Source organism: Empidonax traillii, unplaced genomic scaffold (assembly GCF_003031625.1).
Source record: "Empidonax traillii isolate 1590-97213 ecotype Southwest subspecies unplaced genomic scaffold, ASM303162v1 scaffold874:size323092, whole genome shotgun sequence".
NCBI classification, from domain to species: domain Eukaryota; kingdom Metazoa; phylum Chordata; class Aves; order Passeriformes; family Tyrannidae; genus Empidonax; species Empidonax traillii.
The window spans coordinates 123,332-139,128 of record NW_020956067.1 but is presented as its reverse complement, the minus strand read 5'-3'; the positions used below and the strand labels follow the sequence as shown (position 1 = coordinate 139,128).

Below are 15,797 nucleotides of genomic sequence, written 5' to 3'. Positions count from 1 at the left end.
TGCGGTGGCGGACTCTGTGAGAGACCAGCGCATCCAAAGCCGAAAGCTCTAAATGGTCGCTCTATGCCTTTAAATTCTGGGAAATCTTAAAACAAATCTTAGATCTGGAGGTGGGTTGTTTCATAGGCTGTAAGCTCAGAAGGGCTCTTTCTGAGAATCGTCTGGTTCTAACAAGAATCATGAAACAGATTTTATGGTGTCCAGCTGCAAAGTGTGCAACTTGGAAAGGCTGGATTTCAAACCACTTGGCTTTTTGTTCTTCAGGCTCTCCGAGGCAGAACCATCAAGTCAGTGGGCACGGTTTATTTCGCTGTAATAATAAATAAATAAACCCAAGTTTATTCAGCCTGAAGGAACCTTCAGGGGAAGGTGATATTAAATAGAAAGTCTGAGGGGTCTGACAGGTGTACATTAAGATTAAAAGGGATAGCACCAGGACCTGACATAAGCACCCCAGGGAGCCCATGGGAGTCAACAGAAAGGCTTCATTCAAGCAGCTGCAGACAGCTAAAAGCCTGGGAGAAATGGAGCTTGCTTTAGTTAAAGACAGGCAATCTATGTGCAGTTATCACAGTGACAAATGGGGTCACTAAATCTTAGTAATGGTATATCCAATTCACATTAGACTCCCTCCATAAGTGAAACACACACTGAGGTGTTTAATCACCAACAGCAGTTCTTCAGGAGGTGTCCGTTAGTTTTTTCCTGCAGAGCAGTTTAGAGATGCCTTGCTTTTTGTGGTATATGTGAGAGTTTGTGCTGTCCTGCAGCACACCCCTTCCTATTACTGACTTTTTTAGATCTGGGTTTATTCTGTTGTTAAAGATGTCATCGGTTTGGTTTAATATTTCCTCAGGGCCTCAAGACTGGGTGTTTTGTGTCCTTAGACCTAAAGTCTGTAAGATGCAAGAACTATACTTCACTGTTCTGCTGAACTGGTAATTTATAGTAACTTATAACATTTTTAAGCCCATTTTTGTGAATTTCTGTAGTTTGTTTGCCTTTGTAACATCTCCCTTAAAGCATGCTTCTTGTATGATCAAAATACTATGTTTATGCTAACCTTTACTACAACCATAAAATCGTACAAAGAGCCAGGATCAGATATCAAAAGTCCACCTTGTTTGCCCCTGTTCATAGAGGAGGTCAGTTATATGTGACTTCTTTTTTTTTTGGTGATAGCTGTTGTCCAAGCTGCCATTTCAAACCTGCACTACTGAGGATTCCATAGCTTCCACAAGGAATCCAGCCTTGTTCATTATTACCCTGAGGTTTTCCTGATGTCCGCCTTACTGCAGTTCAGTCACTTGTTTTATTTTTGTCTTGCCATCCTTCATACCCAGAGAATGGCCTCCTAGGTGCTCAAAGCCCATTGTCACTGTGTCCCTTCAGTCTTATTTCAGAAAACCACAGTGTTGTAACCCCCTTTTCCAGTGATACAGTTACTTCTCACATGTATTAGCTGATGTTAGTTGTACATTAATATATGTCTTCTATAAATGACATTGTTAAGGAGAGAAGTGTATCTGTGGTATGACTAACTGTAGTTGCTCACAAACACAAGTATCCACTTATCCACTCACACTTTTTGGTAATATCTCTGGCTTGCTGATTTCTGTTGCCCACATTTTACAGCTCCATCAATGTTTCTGTGGAAAAGTCCTCAAGACTCCTTTTTCCTTCAGACTGTGTATGGTCTGTAGGCTTTGATAATTTACACCCTGTCCTTTTTACCTGATATTGCTTTTTTAAGTCTTATCAATGGTGGCACTTCCTCAATGTGTTTTATCACTCTTTCTTAATCCAGACAAGGGCATTGCACACTTTCATCATATCAATGGTGACATGATGTGGCCGAAGGAATGGCCTGAAGTTGTGTCAGGGAAGGTTTAGGTTGGATACAAGAAAAAGGTTCTTCAACCAGAGGGCTTTTGGACACTGGAACAAGCTCCCCAGGGAAGTGTTGACAACAACAAACCTGACGTGACTCTTGGGGTCACGTGGTGTGACTCCTGTGCAGGGCTAAGGGTTGAACTCGATGATCCTTGTGGGTCCCTTCCAACTCAGCATAATCTGTAATTCTGTGGCGTGTCTCTTTCATAATCTTCTCATAGCACTTCTGCTTTGTGTGACTGTGCATTTCAGTGCTTTAACTTAGCCTGTGCTGCAGGCTGGGCTCTGCAGGCATTCACAGGACTGTGCTTCGACCAGGTCCCCTCAGGTGTACCACTCAGGAGCATTTTCTTGCAGGCTCTGCAACCACTTACTCACATGTGTCAACCATCCTGGCGTCCTAACAGTAGATTTTATTTTACACACCTAAAATCGAGGGACCCACAACGATCATTGAGTCCAACTCCTGGCCCTGCACAGAGCACCCAGAGAGTCATGCTATGTGGCAAAGAGCATTGAACAAATGCTTCTTGAACTCTGTCAGGCTTGGTGCTGAGACCACTTCCCTGGGGAACCAGTTCCAGTGTCCAACCACCCTCTGGGTGAAGAACCTTTTTCTGATGTATAACCTAAACCTCCTCTGACTCAGCTTCAGGTCCTGTCACTGGTCACCACAGAGAAGAGATCAGTGCCTGCCTCTCTGCTTCCCCTCTTGAGGAAGTTTTAGACCAATATGAGGTCTCCCTCCAGTCTCCTCCATGCTGAACAAACCAAGTTACCTCAGTCACTCCACACAAGGCTTCCCCTCTAAGGCCTTCCCCATATTCACGGTCCTCCTTTGGATGTTCTCTTATAGAATCATAGAATCATAGAATCATATGGGTTGGAAAGGACCTCTGAGATCATCAAGTCCAACCTTTGATCCACTACCACCACAGTTACTAGACCATGGCACTCAGTGCCACATCCAGTCTCTTCTTAAATACCTCCAGGGACGGAGAATCCGCCACCTCCCTGGGCAGCCCATTCCAATGCCTGATTACCCTCTCTGTAAAGAATTTCTTTCTTACATACAACCTAAACCTTCCCTGGCAGAGCTTGAGACCATGCTGCTTGTCTTATTGATAGCTGCCTGGGAAAAGAGAGCAACCCCCACCTGGCTACAACCTCCTCTCAGGTAGTTGTAGAGAGTGATGAGGTCTCCCCTGAACTTTCTCTTCTCCAGGCTAAACAACCCCAGCTCCCTCAGCCTCTCCTCATAGGACTTGTGTTCAAGTTCCTTCACCAGCCTGGTTGCTCTTCTCTGGACCTGCTCCAGCACCTCAATATCCTTCCTGTGTTTAATATCTTTCTTGTATTGCAGTGACCAAAATTACACAGGTCTCGAGATGAGGCTGCACCAACACAGAGTACAGCAGTCCAGTCAGCTCCCTTGACTGGCTGGCGATGCTGTGCTTATTTGAATTTGTACAGCACAAGGTGTCTTGTTCTCCTAACTGACATCTTTCTCCTTTAAATATTGTTTATGTTGCAAACAGTCCTAATAATTCAAAACTACCCGCTTTAGCCACTGAGCCATAACCAAGGCTCCATAATCCCAGGTGAGACAATAAGATAAGCTCACAGAAGCTGTGTTTTCTTTCTCGTAGATTCGTTCAGTTTCTAGAGTTTTCTTATCATAGATTCTGGTCTATGGCGCTGACACTTCAAGGAAGTTGTGCACATGCAGCATGTCCTGCTTTTTAGAGGAAAGCAGTACAAGTCAGTGGTTTTAGTTACACACTTAGATGCACCCCTCATTCATTAATAAAGTGTAATTGTCATCTCTCTGCTTCACTTTATCCAGGGCAACAATGAGAGTAGAACTATTCTTTGACTCAGAGAGGTTAAGCTCATTTTTATGCCCATAAAATGTATTGTCATTTTAGTCTTTGAATGCCAGGTGCCTAATTGTGAGCTTTAGAAAACACCATCGGACCCCAAATCCTGTCCCAAATGTAAACCCATAGAAATTTTTATCCTAAAGAGATTCTTCTTTTCCTTAAAAGCACCAGCATGCAGCTGTGTGATTAAAATTCTGACACAAGATGGGGAGCTTGGGTTTCTCTTTCCTGCTTTGACCACAGCTTTCACATTCTAGTTATTCTTGGTGAAGGCTTCATGTAATGGAGGGCAATGTGTAAACTATAATTAGTTTCCAAGATAACAAAATATTCAAAGAACTCCTAGTTACAGTGCAGAAAACTGGACATTCTATTCTATTGAGTAGAAACAGTATACACAATACAGCCTCTTAAAAATGTCATTGCAGTAATTAATGAATCAACAACTGTATGGTGATAATTTAAAAGTGAAAAGTGCATCTGACTGAATAAGTAACACTGGAAAAGGAGATTGGCAAAATACTGCTTTGGAATATTTTACAGATACACAAGGAACAAAATGAAAAAAAAAAGTTACACTGATTTTTTTTTTTGAGTCTGTTTGTCCAGAAGGTATTGAAACAATCTCTCTGGTCTTCATTATGTAAATAGAACAGAACAGGTTTGGGTTTGGATTTTTCCCAGGTTTTTTGTTTGTTTGTTTGTTTGTTTTCAAATATTGTAGCATTTGCATTAAGAGGACTTTAATGAAAGATAAAGCTAAAAATATGTCACCCAATAGGTGTGTTAAAAGTGGAGATAAAAAAGATAAAGTATCAATAAGGCTTTTCCTGTTCCAAGAGGAAACAGAAAGCAGCCAGAAAAATGAAATTAGGAGGGAAGAATGAAGAGGTTTACTTGACACAGAGGGAGCTAGCAGAGTTAAAAAAAAAAAAAAATAGAAGAATGTTTCCATGTTTCCTCTCTCATTTTGATTTTTTGAGAAGAAAGTTTTGTCTCATGTATATGAGACAAAGAAAGTCTTTGATTAATTATAAGCCATCTTTAAAAGTGTGTTCTAATACACCTGCAGTGATAGCCCTGAGAACCTAAAAGGCCTGTGTTCTCTGAGAATGAGGATGGGGCTGATTCCATTCTCTTCAGCTTGGGAAGGTGTCTCAGGAGAGACATCTCTAGAGCAAAAGGCTTTTTAGGGAAGTTGCAGGTAAACTGAAGCCATTTACTTGCCTTACAGAGACTACCAAGCACTTGTCAACTCACTTAAGTAGTAAACGCCACCAGCCTAGGACTACACCTGTTAATGAACTAGAACATGCCCCAAACTTGAAAGACAAGCTTAACTGAATGGTTCGCTCTTAAATTTACTGAAAGCTTTCTGTAATATATGACAAATCTGTATAAAGCAAAGATGTAGGGAAAATGTGAAAAAGAGAATGTTGTATATAACCACAGAGTTATCACCAGTCTCTGCTGTATGCAGAACAGAGTAGAAATCTTAAATAAAGCAAACCATGTAATAAAAAGGAAGTATAAAATTAAATCAACCTGGAAATCTTGCTTTTAGAAGCAGGATCTAAAAAAGGTACAGGTGTGATAGCCTAGCATGTTCTCTCTTGGACACTGGTTAAAATACAAGTTAAACCACATGGTTGTAACCCACAAGGTTAGGGGAAAGGCCAGGTCAGTTCTCACATGGACATTTTCTTACTTCTACTAGTGTCAGAGTTTTAAGTCATCCAATTTTACAGAAGATACCTTAAGTAAATCAGATGAATTAATACGTCCTAATGTGCCTGTTCTTCATCCCTAACTGGAATAACACAACTGATGCAAAGGTTGATATTTATACTAGTGTTGAAATTTAGTGTTGAAATTTAGGTGAAATAAATCCCACCCTACCAACCTACAGATGGGCACCCAGGCAGTAGCAGAACCAGATCAACACACCACTGCTGGCAAAACGACTCAAATGTCTCTGCCACAGGTCCTTTCTCCCTCTCAAATGAGATCTGTACTCTGTAAAGGAAATAATGTTAGCAGTTACACCCTCTTAAGAAGATTGGAATTAGTTCGTTTTGTGAGGAGTTGGTATTCTCCAGGGTATGATTTTATCATAATAGGGCATTTCTCTATTTACAGGTGTATTTACTGGAAGCTGAGCACAAGCTCTCTAGCAAGTTTTTGAAACATATAAGCAACTTGAGAAAAAAACTTTCTGGATTTGACTTTAACCTAAGAAGTGTAGAAGGCAAATTCTGTGACAAGAGTGGCAGAGTTCATTATTCTTTAGAGAAAATGCAGAAAGTAGAGGAAAACAGGGGATTTTGAGAGCAAAACTTTAAATAAAGCGGGATCTGCAATTTGGAATCTCAGAGGACTCCAAACTGAAGAAAGCAGGCTATCATTTTTCTGGACAAGAGATGTGAATGATGCTGGCTCACGGGATCCAATTGTGAAATGTAGAAAGACAGGTACTGTAATAAAAGACACACATGTCTAAATTTTAAGTTGTTGTTTTCTGTCACAAGAAGGAAGCATATAGAGAATGGGCAGAAAATTAGATCAGTGAAGATAAATAAAATGAATTTTATGGAAATACAGGGTACAGATACAAAATGATGTGCTATTACCAAGGGGTGTCAGGGGTGATGTGAACTGATTCATCAGCACAATACTGGTGGAAAAGACTAAAAAAAATATTGGTCTGCTGTACAGAATAGAGGAAGAGCTCTCAAGAAATGATTCCAAGAAGGCTGAAATGTTTAATGGCTTTTTCTGCATCAGTCTTCTGAAAAGGTCAACTCTGAAGTGATGTGTGGTACAATTAACACTTGTGAGAAAGGGGAAAAATAAAAGAATAGGTTAGAAACCCTAAATTTGTCAGACCTTTTCAAATCACTTAGGCCAACTCAACTGCATTCTAGAATAATCAAATAAATTACTAGAACTATAAGGAGTACTTTGGCAACTTATGGAAGGGACTGAAATCCAGGTGACTTAAAATGACATGCATTTTCCCAGTCTTTAAAAAGGGAATGATGGCAGGAAGGAATTTTCAAAGAATGGGCTTAAATTGCAACAAAGAAGATTCAGGTTGTATAAGAGAAAAAGTTTCCCAAGTGAAGTGAAGCAATTGTGCAGTCTCCCTAGAGATGCCATAGAGACTTCATCACCAGAGTCCCTTACACTCAGATTAAACAGGAACCCTAAAAGAATTACACCAGAATCTTTAATTCCATCATTCGTCAGTGAGTGGACAAGATGACCTTTTTCTGTCTCTGCTGAGGCATTTTTCCCCAGGTTCTATTGTAGCATGTATTCATTGTCCCTATTATCAAAAAAAAAAAAAAAAAAAAAAGACAAGGTGTTGAACACACTGCATGTAAAGTCTTGTTCTTTGGCAGTTTTTCACTTGTATTTTTAGAGTGCAGGTAAAATAATTTGACAATTTTACATGGAACTTCTTAGATATTGTTTTTAACTTTCAGGAAATCAAACCAACATTTTAATTTTAGGATGAAGCAGGCTATGAGATGTGCAGTTACGCTACCCTGCTTAGTATACATCTCAAATTAAATAAACTTTAAACCAGCCCAAAATAGAACTGATCGTGGACTGAGAAGCACTTACTTAATTAAAGCAATGAGATCAGATATAACAATAACTGCTGCTGGAATGAAAAAAACAAACAAACAAACCAACCTGGATGGGCAGCTAAAAATAAACAGAACATTACTTTAAATAGTTTAGTCCTGCAAGGAGCTAAGTACTTTGCTGGAGGTCTGTGATTTGGCAGCTGTAATTTCTTGTACCTCCCTCTGCTTGTGTTTCATATACTGGTATGTTTTGGAGACAAAGAGTGTGAAGAAAGTACTTCTATTGTCCTTTTTTTGCACAAAACACTGATGAAAATGGAACATAGTCCTTTGGATGACATGCAGCAGGGACCTTTGTAGGAGCTCTGTGTACCTGAAGGAAATGTTGCCAGTTTGCTGGGTGGACAATTGAAAGGAGTCTCCATCCCCAAGCTGTTCCACTGCAGCCCTCTGCTGAGAGGGGAGGAGATGAGGAGCATATTGTGTCCGTGGCTGCCAGTCTGAGCGTACAAACACTGGGCCAAGAAAGACTCCAGTAGGTGTTGGATTTCTCCAGATGGGCCAACTGGAGAATGGGTCCATTCTCCAGCCAGGCTGCTCTCAGCCAATGCACCTTGTGAACTGATAACCCTGCTAAAATTCTACTTTGTCTGCCTAATACTTACTTCTATAGCATCTGTCATATTCCAAGCCAGAAGTTCCCTAAGGAGCATATACTGCAGGCTGAACTGGAGATCAGTTTTATGTACTGCAGCACTCAGCAAGGGAGGTTTTCTGACGGGAGTGGTGGCACGTGCAATGCTAAATTTCCTATTTCCTGGAGGAAAAATTGCTCCTTTAATTGAAAGCAGAAGCCTAATCAGGGCTGAGAACATTGAACATACTATGAAGTGGGATAAGTTGGATGGAGAAAAGAAAAACACTAATTTAAACAAATTACTTGCTGGTTATAGGAGCAGTCTTGGTTTGTCCAGAGGATGAATTCTAGGAATAAAGAGGGCCTGGGTATGCCAAATAGTGATGCCGTGAAAATGAAATGAGAGGAACTGTACTGACTTAAGTGATTAATAACTAGTCAGTTCAAATAATGATTTATATTATAGTTATTAATATAAAATAATTATTTTGACTTGGATTAAACCACGTATGCAAAGAAGGAGAAATTTGCCCTAAATTAAATCATAAATGCTGGGGGAAGGCTTGCAAACTTGAATCCCAATATTAGCTGACTGTCTTAACTGATTTAGAATAATTAGGTCAAGATATAAAATACTGAAAATAAAGTCTTTGTTACTATTTATGTTTACTTATGGATAGCACACTATGCTATGTATGCTCAGTGGAATTATTTCAGCTGTTAGAGTGAAACATTTGTTCAAGCGACTGATACACCAACAGATAATATATTAAAACTTTTTTAGTGTGGTAAAATACTTCAAAACAGAGTTGTTTCAATATTAAAAATTTAAAAAATAATTTTGTATATGAATGGTGAAATATCTTTGAAATACCATTCTGTAATTTGGATTGACAGAAAATATATTTAGGATTATAACATCGTGATTTTTGAGGCATTCATGAGGCATGTGTTTCATTGATTTCTCACTGCCATCCCTGAAGGCAGAATATGGCTTGTGAAAGTGTTTCAGTCTTCTTGACTTGTGAAAATTCAATATATCAGTAGGTGCTGTTGATTGCAAATATAACCCAGGCTTTTTGCAACCTCAAACCAATTTTGAATTTGAGGTGGTTTTGTTCTCACTGTGAGAATGTTAATAAGGCCTTAAGTGTGATTTTATTCACACAAAAATAATCATACCTATTTTAAGTGTGATAGTTTTGAATAGAAAACAGTTCTACTGATAATCTGATAGTCATCAGTTATGAGAAAACTAAAGAAGTGGAAAGTATATATTCCATCAGGGTGAAAGTGTAGCATTGTTAAAAAACAAAAACAAAAACAAAAACAAAAAACCCACAAAAAACCCAAACAAACAAACAAACAAACAAAACCAAAAGCAGCAAAACACTGACTTTAAAAAAACTAAAGGTTAAAAAAAAAGTTTTATATATATAGTTTTCTGCAATGCTCTTTTGCAGTAATTAGTCTGAACTTCACAGCAACAGCTGTCCAGCCTTCTTGCTAAAATAGACTGTTCCTTGTGTGCATCTGTGCTTGTGATTCTCTCATTCATGCCTGTCTGTATGGACAGCTGAGCTTTTTTCATTCTCTCTGGTAGTGGACAATGCCTGCCAAACAGGCATAATACTGAATTTTGTATTCTTGTGCACACAGAAAAAAAATAATTTATATAGTCAAGCTTAAAAATCCTAAACATCTTAGTTAGAGTGAAACCGTGTTCCATGAATTGTTTTGAAAATAAGGAAATGTTATAATCCAGTTAGAAGCAGAAACTTTTTTTTTTCTGAAGTTATTTCTATAAAATATAAATAGAATAAGGCTGTTAAGGCAGAATTTTCTCTTTAAATGCAACTTTTCTTTCATATTGCAAATTAATTCCTTTTTTTAATATAACTTCCTTTTGTAGTCTTCCTACATCATCTCTTTTCATTCCCTGTATGCTGTACACTGGCATCCGTTTTGCTGTTTATTCTAAGAAAAGCATTTTGTAATGGCCAGTTTCTCTTATTTTTCTTAGTAGGAGTTAATTTTGTTACACAGGCTGCCCTTCTTCCTTTCATCTTTCATGTACAGTGCTTTAAACAGGAATTCTCATCTGCCCAAAGAGCTAGAGTCTGCATCATACATCTCAGACTGCAAAATTCCTATTTCCTCAAGTCAGCAGATGCAAGTTTGGACTGAGGATTAATGAGAAAGTTCATAAGACTGTCCTGTGTGCTGTACTGGCCATTTCTTCCTCTTTTGCCAAAATTTAAATGTCCTTGTGCTGAAGGAGTTCTGCCTTTGAGACAAGATGTAAATCAAAACCCTGTAACATTAGAACAGCCCTGGCACCTTCTTTAAGGGTAAAACTTTAGCCTTGCCTATATTTTAATTTGGATGCTACTGATACAGGTACATAAAAGGAATTCTCCCCATGTTTTCAGCTTGACACTGTATTCTGGCTGTTCTCTGATATCCCATGGAGAGATAACTTTAGAAGTTATAATATTGAAGTATTGCAAAAAGAAATAAAACATTTACTCATGGGTACCTTTAGTTACTCTTGAGGCCCATTAATGACAATTTCAAGGTTCCCCACATTTGTTTCTTCCAATTTGCTTAGAATTCAAAAGCACAGAACAATAGGAGGTAGCATGTAACAGGTTTGTCATAACAAAGTATTAAATATTTTGTAGTTTATGCAGCTGAAGCTACATAAAAAAAAAAAAAAGCTTTTCAAATTGTCCTTTTATAAGGAGAAATGCTCCTATCGGTGATGGCTTTTCTCTGTTGCTCCCCTTGAACGAATTATCTCCCCCTTCAAGAGCTAATACAGGAGAGTACTGGGAAAAGAAATTAACTGGATGAGATCTTATTGAAGAAACTTTTGAACAGTTTTTCTGATGTGTTTAAAATTGAGCGTGTAATTAACAAGGTGGGGGAGTTTCCAATCAGCTTAAAAGCCATCTTTTTCACTGTACTTCTATACAGATTGTAAAGTGTTTTACTATCCAAATCAAAGACAAAATACTAGTTTTGGAAATAAGATTTTATTTAGTCTACAGGTCTATGTCTTATCTTGGAGGGCTGTTGCACTGATGCAATTGTAAATAATTTTAAGATTTTTTTTTTTTTAATCTTACTAGTACTCAAAGGAATAAATACTATGTCTCATACAACCTGTTTGCAGAGGTTCTCTCCCTAAGGAAGACATTGGTATGCCTCAAAATACACACAAAACAGATCTGCTTTGTTTACTGGGTGATTTTACGGTTGTTTCCTAACAGACTTGCACTTTTAAAATCAAATTTTGTTCCCATTGAATAAACCCATCAAATATTATCCATTAGTACTAGTTTATGTATTTACTCTTCCCAGAGTTCTTTCCCATTATCTCTGAGGCTCAATAACCTAAACACATCCTAGAAAAGGACATGTAAATCCTACTTTTAACCATCTGTCCATCCTTAAAGGCAGAGCTGCAGTCATCTGGGTATCACCACTCTTTTTAAAGAAAATGCCTGGCAGAAAAGGCTGGCAGAAATGAGGAGGGAATGGCCAGTAGGGATCAAGGCAACTGCAGGAAAAGAAGGATGTCCTTGTAATAGGCCAGTAGGTAGACAAGTGTTTAGGATGAGGATCATAAGCTTAGAGTCACCCGCTGAGCTTCACCAGCAGCACAGGCACTCACTGTGCCCTGCTCAAACTGAAGTGATCCAGCTGTCTTTTAGTGACACTCAATATTATCCAGGCTAAATGTCCATGTCTCTCATTCACAGGTACTTCAGATATATTTTGAAGGCATAGGTTTGGAAAAAGAGCATGTTCGATATAGACGCCTTTCAGCAGTGATGCTGTGCTCCGAAATCTTCTGGCTTGCATGTTCCTGAATTGCTTGATTTAATGGTGCACTTGGCAGTGTCAGGTTAGCAACTGGACTCAATGATCATAAGGTCTTTTCCAACTGAAGTAATTCTATTTTATATATACATACATATATATATATATATATATATATATATATATATAAAATTATTCAATAACCAGTCCTAAGATGTATTTTGTCCCTTACACATGACAATTAGAGCACCACTGAGGTACTTTTTTCTACAACATTTAATTTCTTCATGAATGACTTAGAGCTTGAGGTTTTGTTGCTAACTGGCATACCTGTAGTTCCTGAAGATGAAATACCTGTATTATAATAAAAGAATCCATTCATTAACAATGTCTGTCCATTTATATCACACAGGGAATGCTATTCTTCTCACCATTTCAATGGGAAACATTTTAATCACTTAGAGCATATGTGGAAAATGTTGTCACTTGGAGCAGGTACAGCTGGTACAGTAGGTACAGTTTTCTTTAACTGTGGCAAAGGCTTAAAATTTGCATAATTTCTTTATTGTATTTCTTTATTGTGTATTCTTCATTGTAAACAAGAGCTGTGAACTTAAAACTTCATCTTCAACATGGATAGATAGGGATGGGACCCATCCTATGGCCGTTGTAAGAATTTCGTGAATGAGGAACTAACATGAACCCAAGAATATATTTAGTGTAAAAATGACCTCTATATACATCACTTCTGTCTTGTCTCAGCTTCAGCCTGGCATTTCTGCTCAGAATCTTCTCCCAGTCTGTCCCAGGCATCCTGGGAACCTTCCCAAGGATTTAAAAAATATTGCAGATTTTTGCACAGTCCTTGTCACAGAGATACAGATCACATTGCTACAGCTGGACCATGAGTGCCACTGACAGGATCAATCTTGATGGCAGGAAATTCTCCTTCGGCATAAAGAGTCACTTTGCTCTGAAACAGCCACATTGGTATTTAGGCAGTCGCCAAAGTTGATGAGGAAAGGGCACAACAGGTGTGATAACTATTGCTGACTCTGCATACTTTTGGGACATCCTTTGTCAGAGTCTCTTGTGCAATCCTAGCTAGGAAACTGGTCTGATTCAGTGGGGTCCCTAGGGTGATCCATTTGCACACACCCACACACACCCATACCCACTCATACCCACACCCCACCCAGTTGCTCAGGAGAAAATTCCCTTGCAGCGGAGCAATCTCTCCACTGTGGAGATTGGAGCGTAATTCTGAGCATACTAGGGTAGTGCTGGTTAGAATAAATAATTAAAATTAGTGTTTTTTCATCTCTCTTTTTTTTTCTTTTCCTAGAACAATGCGTTATATCAACAGCACTTTCAATTGCAAACAGATATTTTTTCCATGACAGAACATGTTTCATGAAAACAAAGTAATAGGGAGTAGCCCAAATCAAGCATGAAAATGAGTATCTAGAAGCATACAAAAATATTGAGTCATTTTTCTACATGTTTATTTGCTTCTAGAGCTGTGAGATACAACAGTCTCATACTTAGAATTACCTCCTCAGCAGATTAAAGGGAGAGCATTGGTAAGTGTTTGCAATCCTGATAAAATCATGTCTACTCCTGACAAAATGAGTAATAAGAAAACCCCAAAAAGCATGAAGCACATTAAAGTGTTAGTTTGAGATATCTTAGAGGTGACAGAGAATTCGCACTTGGTCAGCAGAGAGCGAAATGAAAGCAAGAAATATGGGTGAGCAGAAACGCTGCTCTGACTTCCATAGCACTTCCCAGCACATGCTCCAAGTGCAGGTCCGAGGTACAGCTGTCTGCAGCAAGGAGACTGTGGGTGTCAGAAGCCAGATTTTGCCTTGCTATGATATAGAAAGGTCAAGTGACTAAGCTGTAAGTTAAAATAGCTGTGGAAGAAAGAAATAAATGTAAAGGGCTACGAATTTACAGGAAAACAATGAGTATGCACAGCAGGGGAGACTTGTCTGGTTGGGCTGAAGCATTAAAATCACATTATTTATTTACCTTTCATCTTAATTGCATATTGGTTAAAAATACAGTCCCTTGTTCTCCCCACCCCCTGGTGTTCTGACTGTTATCCTATCTACTAACTGGAGCTGTGCCCAAACTATATAACTGGGAAAACTGAACCCTCATGCCATGGTTGATGCCTGTGATTTGTGAGAAGGAAGATGCTCTCATCAAGGCAGTATGTAGAAGTTTTTTGCTAATACTGGCTATTCTAAGTCTCCTGTAACCAGGAATGGGGTATCTGTCTTACTGTCTCTCAGTATCCAGTCCACTATTCCCCTACTGCCTTGAAATTATGCCTCTTGTAGCTGAGGAAGGACTTGTTTTTGACAAAATTTTTTTTCCCTCATTCTTCAGTTCTGTTCTGTAAATCTTATTTTCCATGCAATGCCTAGTGGGCCCTGGCCCTTTATTCTACCATAAAGGTAAAATTATGGAGTCCAGATAACACAGAGGTGAGTATTAAGTCTCCTGATAGCAGCTGAATTTCATCTTCTGACCTGGAATACTGAGTATTCCTCTTTATCTGAGCTCTTGTAAATCCAAACATTTGGTCATCACTTTGTTTAATGGTAAATCAGGCTGCAGAATATCTGTGACTTCATTTCTACAGTGCTACTGCTTTATACAGACTAACGTATAAAATAGCAGAACTATTTACAAAGCAGATACTCTTTGAGAAAGGAGCTTGCTGGTAGTCAGTAACTGGCCCACTAAACCCCTTAACTCTGCAACTGTCCCAAGGCACAATGTTGGTGCTCAGAGTGCAAGAGGACAGTTTGCAATTAGCACCATGTTCAAAGGAGTAACAGGTGACCTGGTGGAGCTAGTTCAGGCTCAAGATAATATTTACACAGAGGCTCCAAAAGTTTCTACAGGTCACATACAAAAGTTATCTGCAGGAATACTTGGGTTTTTTCCTCATTTTTCAGAGTGACATGGAGCAGACAGATATGTCATGTCAGGGGTTCTGCATGCTGCCAAGTGCCCCAAGGACTCCACTTGCTGAATCTGAAAAAGAGTGGGGTTTGGAGCGTTTCTGGTATTGGGACAGTTGGAGACTTTTTCCTGGAATAAGGGTAGTTTCTCCCCGTGCCAAGGGAAGCCTAAGAAGTGCTTTGTGTCTGAGAGCTGCCAGCACAGCTGGGCTGTCATGAACCTCTGGCTCTGTGACAAACTCTTTCTTGGGCTCTTACTTGTCACCAGACAACACACAGAGCAGGGCTGTCTCTGAGCCACACACAAGGAAACAGGGGTTCTTTAGCAGACCACTAAGGAAGATGGCTTCTCAACTGTCAGAATCCTGTTTCTGTTTTGGGAAAAATATGTTAAAACCAAAATGTTTCTGTGAATCGTTTGGGTTTGAAGCTTTGTTATATCCCATGAAAAAATGTTTTGTTAGAAAATTCCTAGTTAATTCTACTGCAGAGAAACAATTAGAATATAAGTAATTTTCTTTCTTTGTTCCATTATTGTTTTTAATTTTTAAAAGATACCCTTTTTTTAAAATTAGAAACTAATCAAGCCTCTGGCAACAAGGGCTTTTCTTCAAGTCAAGTAACTATTATGGGACTTGGTAAGAAGTCAGTGTGTTCTGCCTGGTGAAGTTCATCTATGGTGGCCAACGGAATCTTACTTGAATCCAGAAAAAAACAAACTTTTTTGTTCCGTAGAGGAAGTCAGAAGCCTCTGCCTTAACCACAGAACTAAATTCAAATTCTCCTTGGCAAAAAACCCAACAGTGCTGATCAACATGAACATAAGACAGTGAAGTCGGCCCTCCCTACCATTTTTGGGGCTTGTGCTCTTGCAGGGCTTTGACTCAGAGAACAGATAACCCACACCAGTGATCAAACATGGATGTAGACCATGAAAGGTGTGTAGTCCCCTTTCATTGTTTTAATGAGACTTTGTCCAGAG

General features: G+C 39.0%; 1 protein-coding gene across 1 annotated transcript in view; it reads left to right on the top strand.

Annotated features, from left to right (window-relative positions):
- The window catches only part of KCNK13 (potassium two pore domain channel subfamily K member 13), a 52,778-nt gene that overhangs the window by 751 nt on the left and 36,230 nt on the right, over window positions 1–15,797 (top strand). The window lies entirely within an intron of this gene.